This window comes from Betta splendens, unplaced genomic scaffold (assembly GCF_900634795.4).
Source record: "Betta splendens unplaced genomic scaffold, fBetSpl5.4 scaffold_29, whole genome shotgun sequence".
NCBI lineage: Eukaryota > Metazoa > Chordata > Actinopteri > Anabantiformes > Osphronemidae > Betta > Betta splendens.
The window spans coordinates 232,611-258,251 of record NW_026577848.1 but is presented as its reverse complement, the minus strand read 5'-3'; the positions used below and the strand labels follow the sequence as shown (position 1 = coordinate 258,251).

At 49.2% G+C, this 25,641-nt stretch overlaps 1 protein-coding gene across 16 annotated transcripts in view; it reads left to right on the top strand.

The window, feature by feature from the left end:
- LOC129603759 (uncharacterized) overlaps positions 1 to 25,641 on the top strand; it is a 54,902-nt gene that overhangs the window by 18,097 nt on the left and 11,164 nt on the right. For 2 of the 16 annotated variants that reach the window (XM_055506722.1, XM_055506724.1), the window contains exons 2-5: positions 13,094 to 13,165; positions 13,945 to 14,014; positions 14,198 to 14,242; positions 14,357 to 14,519. The exons of 2 other annotated variants lie outside the window; for them this stretch is intronic. The gene's annotated coding sequence lies outside the window, so the exon portion shown is untranslated. 12 more of the 16 variants (XM_055506721.1, XM_055506720.1, XM_055506725.1 and 9 more) reach the window with 12 other exon arrangements.

Below are 25,641 nucleotides of genomic sequence, written 5' to 3'. Positions count from 1 at the left end.
TGGCCTGGTTTCGCTGGGGGGGGGGGGGCGTCCACCTGAAACTAACCAGGCGTTTGAGATGTGCTCTGTCGGTTCCACTCGTGCTCTATGTCGCGAAGTTTGACTCATTAAAACGCCTTAAAAGCGCTTTCTTGAAATATGTCCGGCTCATCTCTATTTTACTCACATCACCACCTGCAGAGTTCTGTGCAGACGGAGGTGCCACTTCTTTCCTTTCATTCAATATTACTGCACAACGTTTCTTGTTTTCAGCGCCGCGCGTTCCACTCACATCAGTGCATGCGTTCCCTAGTTTTCTCTGCACTTCTTTTGCAAACTTCAGTTTCTTTCCCACACGTCGTTTTCCACTCATGGGTGATCCTACACGTAGTAGTAATTTTCCTCCACCGTTGATCATGGCTAGGTGCTCCGCGTCTGCGTCAACATCCAATACCATTTTGTGAACTGTCTCAATTTTGGGTTGATTATCCATACAGTCTCGAATTTTGGACACAAGTCTTTTTTTGTTAGCGTTGACAAACCCCACGAGTTTGTTGTCATGATTCACCACTATAGCATACTTGCACGTTTCCTTGGTTAATCTGGCCTTAATACGCCGTTCATCTTGAGTGACCCAGTCCTCAAAGGTGAACCTGAACCTAGACAGGCTCTGCAGTTGAGTCATGGCAACAGCAGACAATTAATTAACCTTTCAAATCCTGACTTTTAAACCCTTACTGCACTCTGCGTGGTTGGTCACACTCCTCCCCAGTTGGGTAAAACATTTTGTTAAAAATGTGCCATTTGCTACCTTAGTTGGACAAATGAATTGTGGTTGGATGCAGGCTTGGAACGCTGTCAGGCTGCTACTAGGTTGGATGAATATTCTGTGTTTGGATGGGCTGCCCATCTAAACACAGAATATAAAGCACACTTTTGATGCAATTAAATTCAGTTCAAGTTTTCAACAAAAAGACTCATTCAGAGCCACATCTCTCGAGTAACTCTTTCCTTTTAAAAAGTCGTGGCTTCTGAAATGGCAAGTGGAAGATACTTAATAATGGACAAAACGTTCACAGATGAACTGATCACAGATGAACTGATCCCAGAAGAGGAGGCTCGTGCAATGTTCCAGGAAATGATCAAGCAGTCTAAAGCAGACGTTAAGTTCAAGATAACTTACACCGTGATGATTTCAAGCTATACTAGATTTCAAGTATCCTTGTCCGTTGAAGGAGACCAAAAAATTAAGAACACTTTACATCTCACACGCGCACAGCCCTACACGCACTCGCTCCTTATGCGTAAGAGTCTGGATATGTGCAACTGGTTCCTACAAGCTGTACGCGAAGCTGCGGGTGAGAGTTTCCAAGGTCCGTGGACTGATCCCGCAAAAATGGTCAAGGATGACTATGATTTATGGCTCACCGTGGAGATGGATCAAAGTCTACAATATCAGACTAAGATTGAGGTCAATCCCAAATGCTCTGAGAAGATGAAGCGGGTTGTGAGTGAAGGAACTGTTGAGTATGACTTTAACGCCCTCTGGAAGACAATGAAAAGAAACGTGGACTACCTGTTCTCTACTTTCCTCAGATTGCAAGCTTTTTTTGCTGGGCTTTCTCTAAACAGAGACAAAGTGGACTGATTAACCGATGAAGTAAGCTTTCCGTGCCTAAACACGCCACCACAACACTGCATAGAAACAATAAAGTGTGTGGTAAATGGGTATGCTGAAACTATCTGTAAAAGTCTGAGTCTGGCACTATGTACCACAGTCATTTTTGTTCATTATCGAAATTAAAGGGAATGCGTAAAGTTACATTGATAGATGTTACCTATAATTGCTAATAAATCCTAAACTATGCAGTACAAGTACACAGTACTTTGACGTTATTCCTTGTATTGGAATGTCACTGTCCATCCACCGTCATCCAGCCTCTTCTTTAAATCCGACACGCATTTGTGAAATATATTTATCATATATTTCATATAGAGCAAGATAGAAGAGTAAGCAGGAACAAATTTACAACATACACGTAGTACTGTACTTTGTGCTGAAATAAAAGTATGTGTAACAGCTCTACATCTCACGCATATAGTACGACACATAAAGTGTCCAGGTTAAATTATAACTTGCATGCTGTCAGACTTTTGAATTGTACAATAAAACAGCAGTGTCCTTCCTACATGATTCCATCTGCCAGGATTTGTCCCTGTAAAGAATAAAGGATACAATACAAAAAATAAGTTTATTAGCTAAGGAGAAGAATTCAAAGGAGCAGGGGATTTCTGAAGTCACCAAAAGCATTCAGTCAGCTTTTCTTTAAAAAAAAAGTTTAAATTAAAATATAAACTCAATTTAATGTAGACTTCTTAGGTGTTACAAACATCGTTGCGTGTGTAGAGGTGAAAAATGTAAAGGAATTTATTAAAATTGCAACGTGTAAACTTCGAGGAAAACATTAATATTACAAAGGTACAGAATCAATAAAACAAAAACAAAACAACATTTAAATTAAAGTATAAGCTCAATTTAATGTAGACTTCTTACATACCACCATACACAAATGTGTGACAATCGGTTAAAACTGTTTTTTTTAAGCACAAAAAACTCACAAAATGGCCGAGTCTCACATGCACAACGACAGGTTCAGAAAGAGTCTTTTTTTAATAGGTACATTAATTAACACCAACAGCTGAGCTTTCAATGATATGAAGTGTAAGCAAACGTAATTTTGACTCAGACTTTAGCTAATTACACAACAGAAAGACAAAACTACAAGACGCACATTTTGTTAAAAACGTGCCCTTTGCTACCTCAGTTGTACAAATGATTTGTGGTTGGATCCAGGCTTGGAAGCTGCTAAGTTGGATGAATATGCTTTGTGCGTGTATGCTACTGGGTTGGTAAATCGCACTTTTCATACACTTAAATTCAGTTCAAGTGTATTCATTATCAAAGTTACAACGATAAGGAAGGCGTAATGTTATATTAACAGATGCGGCCTTTAACGTGTAACATAGTACACGTAACAGGTCTACACCTTACACACACACATGTTGGTTTGGGAAAGACCAGTGTTTGGACTGTCGTCTCTCGGTTGGATAAATGACACTTTTTCGCACACTTAAAATCAGTTGAAGCTCTTGACAAAAGACTCTTCAGAGCCACATCACTCCGAGTAAACATCACCACGACTCTTAACATCCACGAGAATGGAAAATTACTTGATGGATCAATGTGTTATCGGTGAAGGTGCCCATGGAACCGTATACAAAGTCAAGTCTTTGAAAACTGGACAGGAATTTGCCATTAAACGTTACAATCATGGCATATCAAATGCAACCGTGAGAGAGCTCTCTTGTCTAGCGGCACTACGGGGTCACCCTTATGTGATCCAGATGCACGACTGTTTTGTGGATGATGGAAAGATAATCATGCTAATGCCCTTTGTGCCCTACACGCTGAGTCAAGCAATACACAACAGACACGGCCTGACGTTCTACAGTGGGGAGGGCCAGGTTGAGCCAATCTCGGTGAGGTTTGTGGCTCATTTCTCCGTGCAGGTCGCTCATGCTCTCTTGTATATGCATCGGAAGAATATAATCCATCGAGATTTGACTCCTTTTAATGTGCTTTTGACAGACAATCTTACGATAAAGGTTGCTGACATGGGCCTCTCCAGACAATCTGCGAAATGCATGAGTACAACTGCAGTGACAGAGCCGTACAGAGCCCCCGAATTGTTTGTCGATTCCGGATGCTCTGAATATACCAGTGCCATTGACATGTGGAGCCTGGGAGTGATGATGGCAGATGCGATGGAAGGCAGAATTGTGTTCTCTCCGTGTAATAAGAAAGAGTCCACTTACCAGATTATTTTAAGAACTCTGTGTCCCAGAGACCACCCCAGTGCACCTAGCTCAATCCCCTGCAACCCAGAGACTTTAATGCCTAATTTGATAGGGTGTAATGTGTCATGATCTGTGTTTTTGTTCTTGTCATGATCTGTGTTTTTGTTCTAGCTGATTCCTTGTCTTATTTTGGTTCCAGGTTCCGTTTCCTGTTTTATTTTGGTAGTCCCCCGGTCTCTGTTTTGTGTTCTAGCTTCACTCCCGAGTCATGTCACGTCACAGCTGTTCTTGTTTCACCCGGTCGTTATCCTCACCTGCGCTGCATCAGTAATCACTCACCCGTGTATTTAGTCACCTCCTGTTCCCGTAGTCACTTGCCAGATTGTCGTATTCGAGTCCCATGAGTGTTCGTGTTTCTTGTGAATCCCTGAGCTGAGCGTCCCTAGTTTCCGGAGTCCCCGTGTTTCATGTTTCCCGTGTTTTGTTCCTGTCTGCATCGTGTATCCTGCCCGACCCTGGATTATCTACTTACCGTGAGTTTTGCCTGTTCCCTGCCTGTACTGTTGCCGAGCCATCTTGTGTATGACCTGGACCGTCTGACCGTGCCTTTGGATAATAAAACCTTCTGTTGATTATACTCTCGCCTCCGTGCTGTGCATGTGGGTTCGCCGCCTGCCCGAGTTCCTGACAGAACAATCTGGCCACACTTGGACCCAGCCAGCACTTAACCTCCGGTCAGGTCAGTGACTGTTTTTCCCTTGTTTTTTTTACGGCAAATATAACTCTCCCGCGGAAGTATGGAGTTTACCTGCGCCGAGCTACCCAGCGACCTACATAAGTATTTCAAGATCCTTGCGGAGGATTACCGACGGGCTAGTAACTCGGAGGATCAGCGCAGCGCCGTAGAGGTGGCAATAGTGACGCTGGAGGACGATGACACCGCGTTAGATCACCCCAGCGTTCATCGCCTCTACGAGCGACTGTGCGCGAAGTTTGACGAGTTAAGCGACGCGCTCTGTACCACGCCAGCGCCAGTCGCACCGCCGATGGTTTCGGTTTCCTTCTCCCCGCCCCGTCGGATCGTCGTGCCTACACCAACCTGCCCAGCTCCATGGTTGTTTCCCTGGGAGGATTTCCTGCTCTCACGCGGCCCTCAGTCTCCAGTTTCAGCCGCGCGCTGCTCGGTCTCCAGTTCAGCCGCGCGCTGCTCAGTCTCCAAGTCAGCCGCGCGCTGCTCAGTCTCCAAGTCAGCCGCGCGCTGCTCAGTCTCCAAGTCAGCCGCGCGCTGCTCAGCCTCCAAGTCAGCCGCGCGCTGCTCAGTTTCCAGTTCAGCCGCGCGCTGCTCAGTTTCCAGTTCAGCCGCGCGCTGCTCAGTCTCCAAGTCAGCCGCGCGCTGCTCAGCCTCCAAGTCAGCCGCGCGCTGCTCAGTCTCCAGTTCAGCCGCGCGCTGCTCAGTCTCCAGATCAGCCGCGCGCTGCTCAGTCTCCAGATCAGGCCGCGCGCTGCCCAGACCCCAGTTCAGCCGTGTGTTACTCATGCCCCGGTGCAGCCCTGTCGTCTCCAGGCCCCAGCCCAGTCGAACCTAGTCCAGACCCCAGTTCAGCCGTGTGTTACTCATGCCCCGGTGCAGCCCTGTCGTCTCCAGGCCCCAGCCCAGTCGAACCTAGTCCAGACCCCAGATCAGCCGTGTGTCGCCCAGACCCCGGATCAGACGTGTGTCGCCCAGACCCCAGATCAGCCGTGTGTCGCCCAGACCCCAGATCAGCCGTGTGTCGCCCAGACCCCAGATCAGCCGTGTGTCGCCCAGACCCCAGATCAGCCGTGTGTCGCCCAGACCCCAGATCAGTCGTGTGTTGCCCAGACCCCAGTTCCGTCCTTGTCCCCGTCAGAGGGCACCGCCCGTCTGACGATTGTTAACCCCACCCAATCAGGCCCGTCGTCTTCCCCGTCGAGCTCGGCAGTCGTAAGTTGTCATGCCAGCTCCGGAGTTGACGCCGTTCCAGTCCCTGTCGGCCATGTTGCGGCCGTTCCAGTCCCTGTCGGCCATGTTGCGGCCGTTCTAGTTCCTGTCGGCTCCTCAGAGGAGGATGCCGTTCTAGTTCCTGTCGGCTCCTCAGAGGAGGACGCCGTTCCTGTTCCCGTCGGCCATATTGAGGCCGTTCTAGTTCCAGTTCCTGTCGGCTCCTCAGAGGAGGACGCCGTTCTAGTTCCTGTCGGCCAAGCAGAGGCCGTTCCAGTTCCTGTCGGCCATGTTGAGGTCGTTCCAGTTCCTGTCGGCCATGTTGCGGTCGTTCCAGTTCCTGTCGGCCATGTTGAGGTCGTTCCAGTTCCTGTCGGCCATGTTGAGGTCGTTCCAGTTCCTGTCGGCCATGTTGAGGTCGTTCCAGTTCTTGTCGACCAAGTTGAGGTCGTTCCAGTTCCTGTTCCTGTCGGCCATGTTGAGGTCGTTCCAGTTCCTGTCCCTGTCGACCAAGTTGAGGTCGTTCCAGTTCCTGTTCCTGTCGGCCATGTTGAGGTCGTTCCAGTTCCTGTCCCTGTCGACCAAGTTGAGGTCGTTCCAGTTCCTGTTCCTGTCGGCCATGTTGAGGTCGTTCCAGTTCCTGTCCCTGTCGACCAAGTTGAGGTCGTTCCAGTTCCTGTCCCTGTCGACCAAGTTGAGGTCGTTCCAGTTCCTGTCCCTGTCGACCAAGTTGAGGTCGTTCCAGCTCCTGTCCCTGTCGACCAAGTTGAGGGCGTTCCCGTAGGCCAAGTAGAGGGCGTTCCCGTAGGCCAAGTAGAGGGCGTTCCCGTAGGCCAAGTAGAGGGCGTTCCCGTAGGCCAAGTTGAGGGCGTTCCCGTAGGCCAAGTAGAGGTCACCCCTGTCTCTGACCCCGTTCCTGTCGGCCCTGTAGCGGTCGTTCCATTCCCCGTTCCCGTCGGCCCTGTAGCGGTCGTTCCAGTCCCCGTCACCCTTGGAGCCGCAGCGCCCGCCGGCCTCCAGGAGGAGGCAGCACCTGCAGTTCCTGCGCACCTCCAGGAGGAGGTCGCGTCAGCCGCAGTTCCTGCGCACCTCCAGGAGGAGGTCGCGTCAGCCGCAGTTCCTGCGCGCCTCCAGGAGGAGGTCGCGCCAGCCGCAGTTCCTGCGCGCCTCCAGGAGGAGGTCGCGCCAGCCGCAGTTCCTGCGCGCCTCCAGGAGGAGGTCGCGCCAGCCGTAGTCCCTGCCGACCTCCAGGAGGGGGTCGCTCCCGTCGTAGTCCCGGCGGACCTCCAGGAGGGGGTCGCGCCCGTCCCGGCTCCGGCCGCACCAGCATCGGTTCCTGGCGGCCCGGCTCCGGCCGCACCTGCATCGGTTCCTGGCGGCCCGGCTCCGGCCGCACCTGCATCGGTTCCTGGCGGCCCGGCTCCGGCCGCACCTGCATCGGTTCCTGGCGGCCCGGCTCCGGCCGCACCTGCATCGGTTCCTGGCGGCCCGGCTCCGGCCGCACCTGCATCGGTTCCTGTTTCTCGTCGCGGTGGTCCAAGGAGGACGCCGCTGGTTCCCGGCTCTCGTCGCGGTGGTCCAAGGAGGACGCCGCTGGTTCCCGTCTCTCGTCGCGGTGGTCCAAGGAGGACGCCGCTGGTTCCCGCCTCTCGTCGCGGTGGTCCAAGGAGGACGCCGCTGGTCCCTGCCTCGTCCTTGTCTCGGCCGCCGGACTGGTGGCCTTGCCCTCGGCGCCTCCTGCTGCCCGGATGGCGCTGCCTCCTGCGGCGACGCCCGCCTCGACTCCTCAGCCCTTCGGATCAGCGTCCGCCTGGAGGACGTTGCCATTCGGGGTGGTCCCCGGGGACATCGGTCCAGCCCAAGGGCACTAAGAGTGCCACCCTGGCTCAGCGGCTGCTGAGCAGGGTCTCGCCACGCCGTCACCCTCCGTGACGGAATCTCTGAACTTCATGTCTTCCCTGGTCGCGGACTTTGTTGTGGACTCTTGTTTTGGCCCTCCCCCGGTCCTCCCTCCACCCACCCTGCTCATGTACCTTGAGGGGTAGGGATTCGGTCCCTCCGCCTGGGACCACCCTCCGCCCGCCCTGGTTTGGGGGGGGGGCTTCCGTAGGCGCCGTGGAAGGCGCCATAGGGGGGGGGGTACTGTCATGATCTGTGTTTTTGTTCTTGTCATGATCTGTGTTTTTGTTCTAGCTGATTCCTTGTCTTATTTTGGTTCCAGGTTCCGTTTCCTGTTTTATTTTGGTAGTCCCCCGGTCTCTGTTTTGTGTTCTAGCTTCACTCCCGAGTCATGTCACGTCACAGCTGTTCTTGTTTCACCCGGTCGTTATCCTCACCTGCGCTGCATCAGTAATCACTCACCCGTGTATTTAGTCACCTCCTGTTCCCGTAGTCACTTGCCAGATTGTCGTATTCGAGTCCCATGAGTGTTCGTGTTTCTTGTGAATCCCTGAGCTGAGCGTCCCTAGTTTCCGGAGTCCCCGTGTTTCATGTTTCCCGTGTTTTGTTCCTGTCTGCATCGTGTATCCTGCCCGACCCTGGATTATCTACTTACCGTGAGTTTTGCCTGTTCCCTGCCTGTACTGTTGCCGAGCCATCTTGTGTATGACCTGGACCGTCTGACCGTGCCTTTGGATAATAAACCTTCTGTTGATTATACTCTCGCCTCCGTGCTGTGCATGTGGGTTCGCCGCCTGCCCGAGTTCCTGACATAATGTGGTGAAGAGGATAGTGTTTAGACTGCTGGCCTTCCGTGACAACGAGAGACTTTTGGCTCACGATATGCTACAGGACAAGGAATGGAATGGACTCGCTCGCATGACAGAGGAAGATAAAGTTCTGGTCAGAAAGTGACTCCAGGGAACAAAGGATTAACAGAGTGTTGTTCACGTTGGTGGCACAGATAGCTGTGGCATATGGAAATGCACATAAAAATAAAATGTCTTTAAACTCGTGTTTCAGTGTCTGTGCGTTATTTGCAGGTAAAGCAAGATTTTCTCTTTTTTAAATGTTGTAGCAGATTCAAATTATTAATAGTTTGATATTAATGCAGAAACATTAATATTACTCCAAGTTGGGGCACCAGGTTTGTTTTAAGGCTGAAACCATGCTTGTATCGATCTAGTCAACACCAGATGTCGATTCAATGAGTTACTATTTATGAACAACAATAACAACTTTCTTGTGATAAAACCAAATCAGTCTCTTATGTCGTGAATTCTTGTCGCGGTTCAGTGACCTCTGCTTAAATTTGAAGAACAATGCACACAAAACCAGATTCCTTTTAACATTTTATTAATCTAACACTACTGGATATATGAATAACACAATATGGAAATACTCAGATAAACAGAACAGAAAATGAGAAAACAATCAGAACGAGATGATCAGCGATAAATGAATCAATGAGTGAAAGGACAATGAATGGTTAAGACCTAAGTGTGTGATGGCTTTGAACAAGCGAATAGAGTATTTGTCTCTAACTAACTTTTAAGTACCATCACGCCTTAACACAGTACACATGTAACGATCACTTTGGCACTCAGATAAGCAGAGAAGTCAGAATGGTTAACAGCAATATTAAATGCATATATTATTAAGGTTTTATGCGTGGTCCCTTGAAACGCTGTAACAAATGAAATGTTATTTATGATGACTGGTCTTGTCTTTATGTAACACCAAGTAAACACTAAAACATACACAAATAATAAATGTAAGCAAAATCAAATTATAAATGGCTTAATCTTGACATTACTAATTAAACAATTGTAACACTTAAAAATGTAATACAATAATGATGACACCTAATTGTAGCTGCTGGACATAGCCTATATGCATGTTGCACAGATTAAAAGAAGTAACGCAGGTGAGTATGTGTAATTCAACTTTGTACGTTCAAACAAAGGAAAGCATGGTGATAAGGATCTTTTTGGCCGTTGTGGACACACCAAAGTTCTCTAAAACATCTCCTCTCATCTCGGTTGCTTAAGACAACCATAAACCACCTCCCAGCCATCCTCTAGACTTACCTAATCCTAACTTTCAGAAAACAAACCACAAGCTCATAAATATTTAGACAGTTGACATTTCAGTTTAGCTAAGTCTGCAAAAATAGGTGGGCAAGAGGAACTCTGTCCGTGCACTTGGGGGTCATGTGTTACTCAAGGGTCACCTTGTTCCTTATCCAAGTTAGACACTAGTTCTAAAAAGAGAAATGGGCCTTTTGTTTAACAAAAAGGGGAACTGGGCCCTCATTTGCCTAACGCTCTGCGGTTGCATAGCAGTAACAGACAGCACTTAAATTCTTAAAGCTCAAGTTTTCAACAAAAAGACTAATTCACCATCATCCAGCCTCTTCTTTAAATCCAACAAGCATTTGTGAAATATATTTATCATATATTTCATATAGAGCAAGATAGGAGAGTAAGCAGGAACAAATTTACAACATACACGTAGTACTGTACTTTCAAGGCTGTACAGTACAGGTAGAGTAGGTATGAGGTCATTGGAAAGGTTATTGCACAGTAATAAATATAAGTCTTGTACTGGTTTGCACAAATGTTGCACAGAAAAATGTGTTGTACATTGTGTAAATATAAAATAGATATACAATAATGCACAGAGTTTGCACAAATATTGTACTGAGGAGATTACTAGGTAACCACCGATGCAGTGGTTGAGTGAATGTAGTGGGAGGTAGTTAGCAGTTCTGATTGTACAGTCTTATTGCAGCAGGTAGGAAAGATCTGCAACACTTTACACAGTGAGGGTTAATCAGTCTGTTACTGAAGCTGCTCTCCAGAGCAGACAGTGAGTCCTCCAGTGGGTGAGAGTCCTGGTCAAGGATGAATGTGAGTTTAGCCAGGACCCTTTTCTCACCCACCTCCTGCACCGTGTCCAGAGTGCACCCCAGGACAGAGTTTGACTTTTTGATGACCGTGTCCAGTCTTTTCCTGTCCCTCACTGTGATGCTGCTACAGCAGACCACACCGTACAGGATGGCTGATGCCGCCACAGAGTCATAAAAGGTCTTCAGGAGTTGCCCCCTCACTCCAAAAGACTGCAGTCTTCTCGGGAGACAGATATTAAGTTTAAACATTAAGTAAACATTAAGATGAATAAATAAAAAGATCTATCAAAGTATGAAATGATACTAATAACTCAACATTTTTGGTTGTTTCATAATATCAACTTTTTAAGAGAAGTCAAACAGACACAGCCTTAAAATTTAAATCAATGATTGTGAATTTATTGGACATGATTTGAGAGAAAATAATCCATTATTCCTAACACAGAACTGCTGTAAAAAGTAAAAAAGTTGCCACAAATATGTAAGATAAGTCATAACTCATGTTTCCTTGACTCTATGCCAGAAAGAACAATTCTGCCAAAATACAAAGGTTGCAAAACAGTCACTCTGAACTGTTACCATCACACACACTAATAGGATATACACACATATATATATATATATATATATATAAAAAAACTCCCTTCTCACCCCACGTGGGTGGTCACATCCACTTTCCAAGCTCGGGTCCTCTACTCCTCCTCTACCAGAGGCCAGGAAGCTTGAGGGTTCTGCGCAGTATCCTTGCTATATATATATATATATATATATATATATATATATATATATATATATATATATATATATATATATATATATATATATATATATATATATATATATATATACCACCGGAACATAACTGAAGTGGCTGATCTCAACAAATCCTACCAATGGCTTGAAAGGGCTGGGCTGAAGGACAGCACAGAGGCACTCATCCTGGCTGCACAGGAGCAGGCCCTGAGCACCAGAGCCATAGAGGCCCAGATCTACCACACCAGACAAGACCCAAGGTGTAGACTGTGCAAAGAGGCCCCAGAGACGGTCCAGCACATAACTGCAGGGTGTAAGATGCTGGCAGGCAAAGCATACATGGAACGCCATAACCAAGTGGCTGGCATAGTATACAGGAACATCTGCGCGGAGTATGGACTGGAAACCCCAAGGTCAAAGTGGGAAACACCTCCCAAGGTGGTAGAGAACGAGCGAGCCAAGATCCTGTGGGACTTCCAGATCCAGACTGACAGAATGGTAATGGCGAACCAACCAGACATTGTGGTGGTGGATAAAGAGCAGAGGAAAGCCGTAGTGATGGATGTGGCAATACCAAGCGATGGCAACATCAGGAAAAAGGAACATGAGAAACTAGAGAAATACCAAGGGCTCAGAGAAGAACTGGAGAAGGCTTGGAAGGTGAAGGCCACAGTGGTGCCTGTGGTGATCGGAGCACTAGGGGCTGTGACCCCCAAACTGGAGGAGTGGCTACGACAGATCCCTGGAAAAACATCCGAAATCTCAGTCCAGAAAAGTGCAATTCTAGGAACAGCAAGGATACTGCGCAGAACCCTCAAGCTCCCTGGCCTCTGGTAGAGGACCCGAGCTTGGAAAGTGGATGAGACCACCCGCGGAGGGTGAGAATAGAGTGTGTGTGTGTGTGTATATATATATATATATATATATATATATATATAAAACCCATCCTTAAACCAGTAAACTCTAAGAAAAAAAATCTGAAAATGCTGTAAAATACAGTGTATAATTTTTTTTTACACTTTTGGGCATGCTTGATGTTATACGGTAAAATATGCTGGGCTGCGTGCAGCTTCAGGGCAAAGAACAATAAAACACATTCCACAGACATCCCCCTGCACGGGACACCAGTGTCCAGTTTCACGTGGGTTCGACATCGATTGGACGCCACACTGCTCAGGGCAGCACGGCTCAAGCCGAAAAGGCTGGACCTGCAGAAAAGTGATTTCCTTGTCTTCGGCTGCAGTCAACGTCAGTGACTCTCTGTTTAACTCCAGGGCTGAAGACGCTGTGATCCCTGTCGGGACATCGGGCTGCATTTGAGAACACAGGTGAGCCACTTCGTGTTTCAGTGTTTATATCTGCTGCAACTATGTTTTAATCAATCTCTGACGTCGACTAAAAAGCGAGTGACTCACTGATGCCTGATCTGAGAGAGGTTAATAAATCCCTGTTATGAAAACTTAGTGGAATGAATGAATGAAAGAGATACAAGATACCGTGTTTTGGGGGATTTCGGGTTTTTTCTTTACACTTTTGGGCATGCTTGATGTTATACGGTAAAATATGCTGGGTGCGTGCAGCTTCAGGACAAAGGGCAATAAAACACATTCCACAGGCACCCCCCCCCTGCACTAAGTCGACACGGGACAGTGTCCAGTTTCACCCGAGGCCGACATCGATTGGACGCCACACAGCTCAGGCAGGGAGGCAGCAAGCGTCCAGTTGAGCATGTGACAACACAGGATCGCAAGAGGAACTGCAGCGGGGTGAGCCACTTCGTGTTTCAGTGTTTATATGTGCTGCAAATATGTTTTAATTAAGCTCTGACGTCGAATATTTGCCGTTGGCCACGTTAAAGCGAGGTTAGCCCGTGTTAGCTAACTAAGCCGTGGAGTCACTTGCAAACGTGCATCGCCCTGAGTTATCGCTTTCATATGCTCTGATACATTTTAAACACGACACACTTACCCGTGCTAACTAGCTAAGCAGTGGCATCTACCACAAACGTGAGTGTATTGAGTTATCTTGGAATCAAATATTGTCTGACATGCTAACTTGAAACTCTTGTCCCTGTTGGCTAACCTGGCTGCAAAGTTGAATCGAATGAATCCTGTGCTGTCTCTGTTTGGTAAAGATATGTGTACAACTTGTAGAAGCTTTGTCAACCAATTGGCCTTAATTTAGGTCATTGATTCACAAAAATATCACACTATATGGATTAATCACCGTGTTTTTAAATAAAAGTGAATCCAGATAAAAGCAGATGGAGTTTACATACAGGGTCTTTTTAATAAAATGAACAACATTTTTCACTGACGTTGTTTTACTGTAATCTAAATTGTTGATCTAAATTATTGTTTAGCGATAATGCTCAATTTACAAAGGGTTCACTGAGAGATTCATTAACACCATTAAAGTTATGGTTTGACTGTAAATTATTTTTCAGTGATCATTTGCATCCAGTACAGCCTCTACAGCTATTCATTTGTAAGCATGATATTTATCTGCAACTAATGTGTGTTTTTGTATGTCCACTGAATTTCAGGTGACGCATGAGCAGGCTCCTGCAGTGGCAGATGAGACTGAGATCTCCCCTCCTACATTTTCTGTACATTGTAAGAAAGAAAGAAAGCCTTTAATCATCATTATTACATCTGTTTACAATGTAACGATAAAATTGGTATTCTGCATTTAAACTGCCCTAGTTAAAGTGACATATACTGTACAGCTTATTAATATTTTATGATTTTATGTCTCTCTGCTGCTAATGTGTGTTTTTGGATTCCACTGAATTCTAGGTGACACACAAGCAGACTTCTGCAATAGCCGACAAAATCCTCAAGGTAAAAAGGTTGGACCTGACCAGAACTGATTTCCTTGTCATTGCCTGCAGTTAACGTGTGTTCACAGTGATATGTTTGATTCAGACAGCCACTGTGCCATGTGTTGTTTCAAAGCCTCAGCCATCAGCCTTCCACTACAGGCAGTGTGATGGTGCAGCAGGACAACGGCATTCAAAGAAACAGCTCTGTGAAGCAGTCCCATGTCTGTGAAGGATGCCAGTCAGCAGGATGAAAACATTTCTCTGCATGCAGCAGCAGTCTGACAAGTCCCAGATGGGTAAGGTTAGGTGTTCAACTCTTTAGGATGAACAGAGTGCTGCAGCGCCAGCTAAAGTTGCAGCGGGAAGAAAAACAGCTCCGTGAAGGACGACGTAAGATCGCTGTGCAGCAGTCTGTGACACAGTCTGTGCACCAAAAAGGCAGTGTGATGGTGCAGCAGGACAACAGCATTCTCAGAAACAGCTCTGTGAAGCAGTCCTATATCTGTGACGGATGACAGTTAGCAGGATGAAAACATTTCTCTACATGCAGCAGCAGTCTGACAAGTCCCAGGAAGGTAAGATAAGGTAAGGTAATGTGTTCAACGCTTCAGGTTAAACAGACTGCTGCAGCGCCAGTCTGTTTGCACACAGTCCATTCAGTACAAAAACAGACTGTGAAGCTGTAGGAGTGTGAAGATGGGCTGAAGTTGTAGCATGAAGACAAACAGCTCCGTGAAGGACGACAAACGTACTGATGCTGCATCAGGAAAAGAGTCTGCAGGATGACAAGATCGCTGTGCAGCAGTCAGTGACACAGTCTGTGCACCAAAAAGGCAGTGTGATGGTGCAGCAGGACAACAGCATTCAAAGAAACAGCTCTGTGAAGCAGTCCTATGTCTGTGAAGGATGACAAACAGCGGGACAAACGGTCAGTCGGATGAAAAAAGATTCCGCAACAGGAGAACAACAGCAATCTAAAAAAAAAAAACAGCTCTGTGAAGCAGTCCTTTATTTGTGAAGGATGACAGTCAGCAGGATGAAAACATTTCTCTACATGCAGCAGCAGTCTGACAAGTCCCAGGAAGGTAAGATAAGGTAAGGTAAGGTGTTCAATGCTTCAGGATAAACAGAGTGCTACAGCGCCAGTCTGTTTGCACACAGTCCATTCAGTACAAAAACAGACTGTGAAGCTGTAGGAGTGTGAAAATGGGCTGAAGTTGTAGCATGAAGACAAACAGCTCCGTGAAGGACGACGTACTGATGCTGCATCAGGAAAAGAGTCTGCAGGATGACAAGATCGCTGTGCAGCAGTCAGTGACACAGTCTGTGCACCAAAAAGGCAGTGTGATGGTGCAGCAGGACAACAGCATTCTCAGAAACAGCTCTGTGAAGCAGTCCTATATCTGTGAAGGATGACAGTCAGCAGGATGAAAACATTTCTCTACATGCAGCAGCAGTCTGACAAGTCCCAGGAAGGTAAGATAAGGTAAGGTAAGGTGTTCAATGCTTCAGGATAAACAGAGTGCTACAGCGCCAGTCTGTTTGCACACAGTCCATTCAGTACAAAAACAGACTGTGAAGCTGTAGGAGTGTGAAGATGGGCTGAAGTTGTAGCATGAAGACAAACAGCTCCGTGAAGGACGACAAACGTACTGATGCTGCATCAGGAAAAGAGTCTGCAGGATGACAAGATCGCTGTGCAGCAGTCAGTGACACAGTCTGTGCACCAAAAAGGCCGTGTGATGGTGCAGCAGGACAACAGCATTCAAAGAAACAGCTCTGTGAAGCAGTCCTATGTCTGTGAAGGATGACAAACAGTCAGTAGGATGAAAAAAGATTCTGCAACAGGAGAACAACAGCAATCTAAAAAAACAGCTCTGTGAAGCAGTACCAGAGTCTGTGAAGGACGACAAACGTACTGATGCTGCATCAGGAAAAGAGTCTGCAGGATGACAAGATCGCTGTGCAGCAGTCAGTGACACAGTCTGTGCACCAAAAAGGCAGTGTGATGGTGCAGCAGGACAACAGCATTCTCAGAAACAGCTCTGTGAAGCAGTCCTATATCTGTGAAGGATGACAGTCAGCAGGATGAAAACATTTCTCTACATGCAGCAGCAGTCTGACAAGTCCCAGGAAGGTAAGATAAGGTAAGGTAATGTGTTCAACGCTTCAGGTTAAACAGACTGCTGCAGCGCCAGTCTGTTTGCACACAGTCCATTCAGTACAAAAACAGACTGTGAAGCTGTAGGAGTGTGAAGATGGGCTGAAGTTGTAGCATGAAGACAAACAGCTCCGTGAAGGACGACAAACGTACTGATGCTGCATCAGGAAAAGAGTCTGCAGGATGACAAGATCGCTGTGCAGCAGTCAGTGACACAGTCTGTGCACCAAAAAGGCAGTGTGATGGTGCAGCAGGACAACAGCATTCAAAGAAACAGCTCTGTGAAGCAGTCCTATGTCTGTGAAGGATGACAAACAGCGGGACAAACGGTCAGTAGGATGAAAAAAGATTCCGCAAAAGGAGAACAACAGCAATCTAAAAAAAAAAACAGCTCTGTGAAGCAGTCCTTTATTTGTGAAGGATGACAGTCAGCAGGATGAAAACATTTCTCTACATGCAGCAGCAGTCTGACAAGTCCCAGGAAGGTAAGATAAGGTAAGGTAAGGTGTTCAATGCTTCAGGATAAACAGAGTGCTACAGCGCCAGTCTGTTTGCACACATTCCATTCAGTACAAAAACAGACTCTGAATCTGTAGGAGTGTGAAAATGGGCTGAAGTTGTAGCATGAAGACAAACAGCTCCGTCAAGGACGACGTACTGATGCTGCATCAGGAAAAGAGTCTGCAGGATGACAAGATCGCTGTGCAGCAGTCAGTGACACAGTCTGTGCACCAAAAAGGCAGTGTGATGGTGCAGCAGGACAACAGCATTCAAAGAAACAGCTCTGTGAAGCAGTCCTATGTCTGTGAAGGATGACCGTCAGCAGGATGAAAACATTTCTCTACATGCAGCAGCAGTCTGACAAGTCCCAGGAAGGTAAGATAAGGTAAAGTAAGGTGTTCAATGCTTCAGGATAAACAGAGTGCTACAGCGCCAGTCTGTTTGCACACAGTCCATTCAGTACAAAAACAGACTGTGAAGCTGTAGGAGTGTGAAGATGGGCTGAAGTTGCAGCATGAACACAAACAGCTCTGTGAAGGACGACAAACGTACTGATCTTTGAGTCTCAAAATCTGTGCAACAAAATGACATTGTGACTTGCAACTAATAAACATCTCTGTGAAGCAGTACCAGAGTCTGTGAAGGACAACAAACGTTTTGATGCTGCATCAGGAAAAGAGTTGTGCAGCAGTCAGTGACACAGTCTGTGCACCAAAAAGGCAGTGTGACTTGCAGCAGGAGGACAGCAGTCTAACAAACTGCTCTGTAAAGCAGTCCTATATCTGTGAAGGATGACAGTCAGCAGGATGAAAACATTTCTTCAAACATTTTCATGTCTGACAAGTCCCAGGAAGGTAAAGTAAGGCAAGGTGTAATAGACTTCTGCGGCGCCAGTCTGTGCATAACCAGACTTTGAAGTGGTGGAAGGGTGATAACGGGCTGAAGTTGCAGCAGGAGAACAAACAGCACTGTGTAGGACGACAAACTTACTGATGCTGCATCAGTAAACAGTCTGCAGGATGACAAACTTGCTATGCAGCAGTCTGTGACAACGTCTGTGCAGGACAAGAATGCACTGAAGTTGCAGCTAGAGGACAGGCTGTAATTCCACAAAAATTATTTTGTGACACTGAAGTTTCCAAGTTGGAGGATTTTTTTTTTTTCACGTTGGATGAACTGGGACAGGCCCCCAGGTTGGAGGATTTCCCAGGTTGGAGGATCCCTGCTGGTGGGAGGTTTCCAGGGTTGGATTAAACGGGGACAGGCCCCCCAGGTTGGAGGATCGTTTCCACGATGGATCCCTGCTGGTGGGAGGATTTCCCAGGTTGGAGGATCGTTTCCACGATGGATCCCTGCTGGTGGGAGGATTTCCCAGGTTGGAGGATCGTTTCCACGATGGATCCCTGCTGGTGGGAGGATTTCCCAGGTTGGAGGATCGTTTCCACGATGGATCCCTGCTGGTGGGAGGATTTCCCAGGTTGGAGGATCGTTTCCACGATGGATCCCTGCTGGTGGGAGGATTTCCCTGGTTGGAGGATCGTTTCCACGATGGATCCCTGCTGGTGGGAGGATTTCCCAGGTTGGAGGATCGTTTCCACGATGGATCCCTGCTGGTGGGAGGATTTCCCAGGTTGGAGGATCGTTTCCACGATGGATCCCTGCTGGTGGGAGGATTTCCCAGGTTGGAGGATCGTTTCCACGATGGATCCCTGCTGGTGGGAGGATTTCCCAGGTTGGAGGATCGTTTCCACGATGGATCCCTGCTGGTGGGAGGATTTCCCAGGTTGGAGGATCGTTTCCACGATGGATCCCTGCTGGTGGGAGGATTTCCCAGGTTGGAGGATCGTTTCCACGATGGATCCCTGCTGGTGGGAGGATTTCCCTGGTTGGAGGATCGTTTCCACGATGGTTCCCTGCTGGTGGGAGGATGCCAATATTACCAGGCAAGGGAAAGGTATAGAGAATAGTTCAAAATAAAGTTTCCAATTCACTGACTCTGCTGGCAAATGTTCCAACTGATGCTCAGTGCTTGACTGTGCTAAAAGTAATGCGAAGGACTTGGCTGATAAGATCGCTGGGTTGTCCAGTATGAGACATGCCTCATTTCATTTCTCCAACTAACACCAACTGTTGACATTTCTCTTATGACATTGGTAATGACTCATTTACAATATTGGTTTGAAGACATAAGAAAGTTTCACTAGACAAGCTTCAACACTGTAGGAAGTGGGTCTGAAAGGGGGATCCGAGGATAGTGTAAATGTCTCCCTCATACAGTGGATAGCAGTTTGATCCATACCGTATGTAAACTATTATGATGCATCATGTGTCATGATTCATGTTACATGTCACATCCGGTTTTATTTTGTTAAACTTCCTGTCACTCTCCGGTTCTCAGTATTCACACCTGTACGTAATCAGCAATCACTCCTCAGTATTTAACCTCCAGCTCTCACAGACACTAGCCGCCAGATTGTTAGTTCATGTACTCTTTCCAGCATTCTATAGTTGCCATTCGTGTTTTGACCGTGACCGCCTCGACCATTGATTCTTGCCTGAACCCTGTTGATCCTGCTACCTGTGAAAGACCTGTGCCTGATAATCTGACCGTGAGTTTTTGCCTGACCCTTGTCTGTACTGTTGCCAAGTCTGCTCGTGTACCGAACCCTGCCTGGACCTTGACTCTGAGATTGCCTGCTTCCTTGTGTATTGCCTACTGGAACGAACTGTGTATGACCTGGACCGTCTGACTCTGTATCACCGAATAAACCTGCACTTAATCACATCTGCGTTTCTGCGCCGTGCATGTGGGTCCGACACCTGCCCAAGCCTGACAGAACAATCTGGCCAGAAATGGACTCCGCCGGTGCAGAGAACCTCCGAGCACAGCTCATGGCTCAGGAGCAACGAGCAGCAGAGCAGGAGGAGAAGACCAACGCCGCTCTCCAGAGATTGGCCGAGTGTGTTTTGCGACAGGAGACGGCGATGGCAGGATTAACTGAGGCAATGAATCGCCTAACTCAGAGCTCGACGGGAGAGACGAGACCGACCCCGAGCGCCACTGCCGCGGCTGCGCCTTTGGCCGCAACGGTTCCCTTGGCCGTCGCTCCAGACGCCAGGCTGGGCGCCCCGCTACGGTTCTCTGGTGAGTCAGGAGACTGTCGAGCATTTCTCACGCAGTGTGAGATTCATTTTGAACTACATTCACCCGCGTTCCCTTCGGAGCGCGCTCGAGTGGCATACGCTATTTCGCATCTGACGGGGGACGCGGAAGCATGGGCGACAGCGGAGTGGCAAAACGGCTCTTCCTGCGTGTGCACCTTCGCCGCCTTTGCCACCGCATTGAAACAGATCTTCCAGGAAGTCACCCCGGGACGCGAAGCGGCTCAGCGGCTGGTGAACATTCGGCAGGGCGGTAGATCGACGGCGAAGTACGCGATCGAGTTCCGCACGCTAGCCGCAGAAGCAGGCTGGGACGCCACCGCACTGGGTGATGTATTTATCCGCGGACTCTCTCGGCGGGTCAAGGACTGCTTGGCGGCGAGGGATTTGCCCAGCAGTTTGGACGCTCTGATCGCCCTGGCGATACAAATTGACCGCAGGCTGGGGAGCAACGAACGGGAGCATCACCGAGAGGAAAAGCTGCGGGAGGACCGTCGACTTCGCACCACGAGCCCCAGGAGGGGGCAACGTGAGCCTGGCGGCCAGTCCGCTCCTCGGAACCCGGAAGTGGGACCGCCGCCAGAGGAGCCGATGCAGATCGGTCGCGCACGGCTGACAGAAGAGGAGAAGCGGCGTCGACGCTCCCATGGACTGTGCTTGTATTGCGGTCAGGCCGGACATCTTGCCCTGCGCTGTCCGCTAAAAGACATGGCTCATCGCTAGCGCGGAGGGTAGCGGTGAGCCGAACAATTTTAGGTAGCGCCTCCGCTCGTTCATTACCGACTGTAACACTAGTCTCCAGTACCCGATCCGTCCAGCAGGCGGTCCTCATTGACTCCGGAGCTGATGCCAGCCTGATGGACGCCGGCCTCGTGGAGCGACTAGGCATCGCGGCAATCCCCTTGGCTTCCCCCGTGGAGACGGCCGCGCTGGACGGACGGCGGCTCTGGAGAGTTACCCATCGAACCGAGCCGGTAATAATGACCTTTTCTGACGCTCACACCGAGAGAATCACGTTTTTAGTCGTGGAGTCATGCTACCACCCGGTGGTACTGGGCCACACGTGGTTGAGGCTGCACAACCCCACACTGGATTGGCGCAAGGGGGAGGTGAGCCGATGGGACTCAGACTGTATGAACACTTGCTTTCAGCCCGCAGTTTCCCAACAGGCACCTGCAGGGGCAACGGCGACAACCGGTGAGGAGATCGAGCAGGCCGATCTGACGGGAGTCCCTGATTGCTACCACGACCTTCGCGCAGTGTTTAGCAAGGCTCGTGCGACCTCTCTTCCGCCCCACCGGAAACATGACTGCGCGATCAACCTGCGCCCAGGGACCACACCGCCCAAGGGGAGGTTGTATCAGCTTTCTCCCAAGGAAACCCGGGCTATGAAGGAATATCTGCACTCCGCTTTGGCCTCAGGTATCATTCGTCCCTCATCCTCTCCTGCGGGCGCAGGGTTCTTCTTTGTGGGGAAGAAGGACGGTTCCCTGCGGCCCTGCATTGACTACCGGGGTCTCAATGACATTACTGTAAGAGACTCCTACTCTCTTCCCCTATTATCCTCCGCGTTTGAGTTGCTAGCAGGAGCAACTCACTTTACCAAGTTGGACCTCCGTAACGCCTACCACCTGGTACGGATCCGAGAGGGGGATGAATGGAAGACGGCCTTCAATACCCCGAATGGACACTACGAGTACCTCGTCATGCCCTTTGGTCTGACCAACGCACCAGCGGTCTTCCAGGCGTTTGTAAACGAGGTACTCGGTCCCATGATCAATGACTTTGTTTTTGTATACCTTGATGATATCCTGGTCTTTTCCCGCTCCGAGGAGGAGCACATCGCTCATGTCCGTCAGGTCCTCAGGAAATTACTTGAACACCGATTATACGTTAAGGCAGAGAAATGTGAGTTTCATGCAGACCAGGTCTCGTTTTTAGGATTCATTGTCAGCAGGGACAAGATCGAAATGGACCCAGCCAAGACCCAGGCAGTTCAGGAGTGGCCGGTCCCACAGAGCAGGAGGGAGGTGCAGCGCTTCTTAGGATTTGCAAATTTTTATCGAAAGTTCATCAGGAGGTTCAGCAGTATTGCCGCCCCACTGCACGCGCTAACCTCATGTAAGACTGCTTTTCAGTGGACAGACGAGGCAGAGGAGGCGTTTCAGCGGCTGAAACGCAGTTTCATCACGGCACCCGTATTACGGATGCCCGACCCACAGCGGCAGTTCGTGGTGGAGGTCGACGCGTCCAACTCCGGAGTTGGGGCCGTGCTGTCCCAGAGGGATCCCACGGACGGTAGGATCCACCCATGTGCTTTCATGTCCCGCAAGCTATCCCCCGCGGAGCGGAATTACGACATCGGGGACCGAGAACTGCTCGCGGTAAAGGTATCCCTAGAGGAATGGAGACACTGGCTGGAGGGGGCAGACCAGCCCTTCCTAGTATACACGGATCATAAGAACCTTGAGTACCTGAGAACGGCGAAGCGGCTGAATTCTCGCCAGGCCCGATGGGCACTGTTCTTCAGTCGTTTTAATTTCCACCTGTCGTATCGTCCTGGATCAAAGAATGTGAAACCTGACGTTCTGTCTCGCCTGTATGACGCGCAGCAGGATCCAGCAGAACCAGAACCAGAGTCCATCCTACCACCCGGATGCCTGGTGGGGGCAGTCACCTGGTCGGTGGAGCGCCGGGTACGGGAGGCCAACCGGGACCGTCCAACCCCACGCGGCGTCCCGCCCAACCGGCTGTTCGTGCCACCCGACCTCAGGGGAGAGGTCATCCAGTGGGCTCACGCCTCATTAGTAAGTGGACATCCCGGGGTAGCTGGCACTCTGTTTAGGCTGGGAGAACGGTTCTGGTGGCCGACGGTGAAGAGGGACGTCCAGGAATACGTCGCCGCATGTCCCACGTGCGCCATGGGCAAGGCGTCGCATCAGCGACCGGCCGGTCTGCTGCGTCCTCTGCCGGTACCGCACCGCCCATGGTCACACCTAGCCCTGGACTTCGTCACCGGTCTACCACCCTCCCAGGGGAAGACAGTCGTCATGACGGTGGTAGATCGCTTCTCCAGGTTAGCCCACTTTATTTCCCTACCCAAGTTGCCGTCAGCCAAGGCTACGGCCCAAGCCATGCTCGAGCATGTTTTTAAGCTCCATGGCTTCCCTTCAGACATTGTGTCGGACCGAGGGCCCCAGTTCGTCTCGCGATTCTGGCGAGAGTTCTGTTCTCTCCTAGGGGCTGAAGTTAGCTTATCGTCAGGGTACCACCCCGAGTCCAATGGACAGGCCGAACGGGCCAATCAGCAGTTGGAGGTAGGATTGCGGCTCCTCGCCTCCAGAAACCCGGGGTCATGGGCCAGCAAACTCGTGTGGGTGGAGTTCGCCCACAACACGTTGCCCTGCGCCTCCACCGGACTGACCCCGTTTCAGTGCGCCTATGGGTTCCAGCCGCCATTATTTCCGGCCTTGGAGGAAGAGGTCCACGTCCCGTCGGCGCACGCCCTGGTCCAGCGTTGCCGTCGCACATGGTTGCAGGCACGGCGCACCATGTTGCGGGCACGGGACCAGTACAAGCGGGCGGCCGACCGTAAGCGGACACCGGGTCCAGAATACAAGGTGGGCGATCAGGTCTGGTTATCCACCAGGGACCTCAGGTTGCAGGCCCAGACCCGTAAGTTGACTCCGAAATTCATTGGTCCATATACCATATCCCGAATCATTAATCCTGTCTCTGTGAGGCTCTCGTTGCCCAGGACAATGAAGATCCACCCCACTTTCCACATCAGCCGCCTCAAGCCCTACAGATCGTGCCCCATGGTTCCTCCTCATCAACCGCCTCCTCCTCCTCGGATCGTGGACGGAGGGCCTGTCTACACGGTTCGGGACCTCCGCGACTGCAGACGTCGGGGGCGGGGCTTCCAGTATCTGGTCGACTGGGAGGGCTACAGGCCGGACGAACGCTCTTGGGTGCCGGCCCGGGACATACTGGACAAGTCCCTCATTAGGGACTTTCACGCAGCACATCCTGAGGCCCCGTCCCCGGACGGGATGGGGCAACACAGCCACGGCTCTGCAGACGAGGAGGATTCCGGCGCTGGTCCCTCCTCCTGATGTCCTCCCTCCACCCACCCTGCTTCATCACCCGGGCGAGGGGGGGAGATTCGAGCCCTCCTCCTGTTTCCTCCCTCCACCCGCCCTGGGCGGAGGGGGGAGGGGCTCGTTGGCGCCGTGGAAGACGCCATAGGGGGGGGGGTACTGTCATGATTCATGTTACATGTCACATCCGGTTTTATTTTGTTAAACTTCCTGTCACTCTCCGGTTCTCAGTATTCACACCTGTACGTAATCAGCAATCACTCCTCAGTATTTAACCTCCAGCTCTCACAGACACTAGCCGCCAGATTGTTAGTTCATGTACTCTTTCCAGCATTCTATAGTTGCCATTCGTGTTTTGACCGTGACCGCCTCGACCATTGATTCTTGCCTGAACCCTGTTGATCCTGCTACCTGTGAAAGACCTGTGCCTGATAATCTGACCGTGAGTTTTTGCCTGACCCTTGTCTGTACTGTTGCCAAGTCTGCTCGTGTACCGAACCCTGCCTGGACCTTGACTCTGAGATTGCCTGCTTCCTTGTGTATTGCCTACTGGAACGAACTGTGTATGACCTGGACCGTCTGACTCTGTATCACCGAATAAACCTGCACTTAATCACATCTGCGTTTCTGCGCCGTGCATGTGGGTCCGACACCTGCCCAAGCCTGACATCATGCACTCGTATATTACGGAAAATATCAACCTTTAAGGTGACTAAAACCAGACGTTCCTTTTACTGATACTGTACCAGTTTTCTAATAGATAGAAAAACCAAACCGTTCAGAACCCACAAGATGTAACTGTTGCAACAATGCTTCTATTCTGCAGTATTGTAATGCCACTACAGTTCACTACACTACACTTAGTATTTGCACAATATGTCTACTGTTTAAGTGGGACTGCAGTTTTAATGATCACCTTGACCTGTTTTATGGAATGAGGTTCCACTTAGTTGTTATCATCACTATAACTAATATATTCCAACAGAGCAGAATGCAAATGTGTAAACCAGGTCTCAGTGCCCTTTTCTTTCCATCGTTTTGCTAAACAGTTAACATAGATGTCATCAGTCTGCAGGCCTTAAATGGCCAAAAACGTTTGGGGGAGTTCTAGAGTGTTCAGATAACACGGTCCATTGTCAATCCTAGACACGTAGACTGGTTAATCGTGAGTAAACATCTAGACTTCACGCCTTATTTGTACATGAGGAGTGAGCTGATTAAAACAGGCCCAGTGGAATTTTTTGTGAGTGCATTGCTACTACTGTCACAAAATACATTAACATAAAAACATATCACATTGATAAATTTACACATTATTGATTTTCTACTTAGTTAGTTTCTACTTCTACTATGTTTCCTGTCAACATGTGGTTGGGTTAGGGCCTATTGCTCTGTTGTTCTGTCATGCAATAATATAATTAAAACTAATATAGTTGATGTAATCACTTGTATGCAGTACTGTATGTGTGTATGGAAAGTGTGAAAATGAAGGTG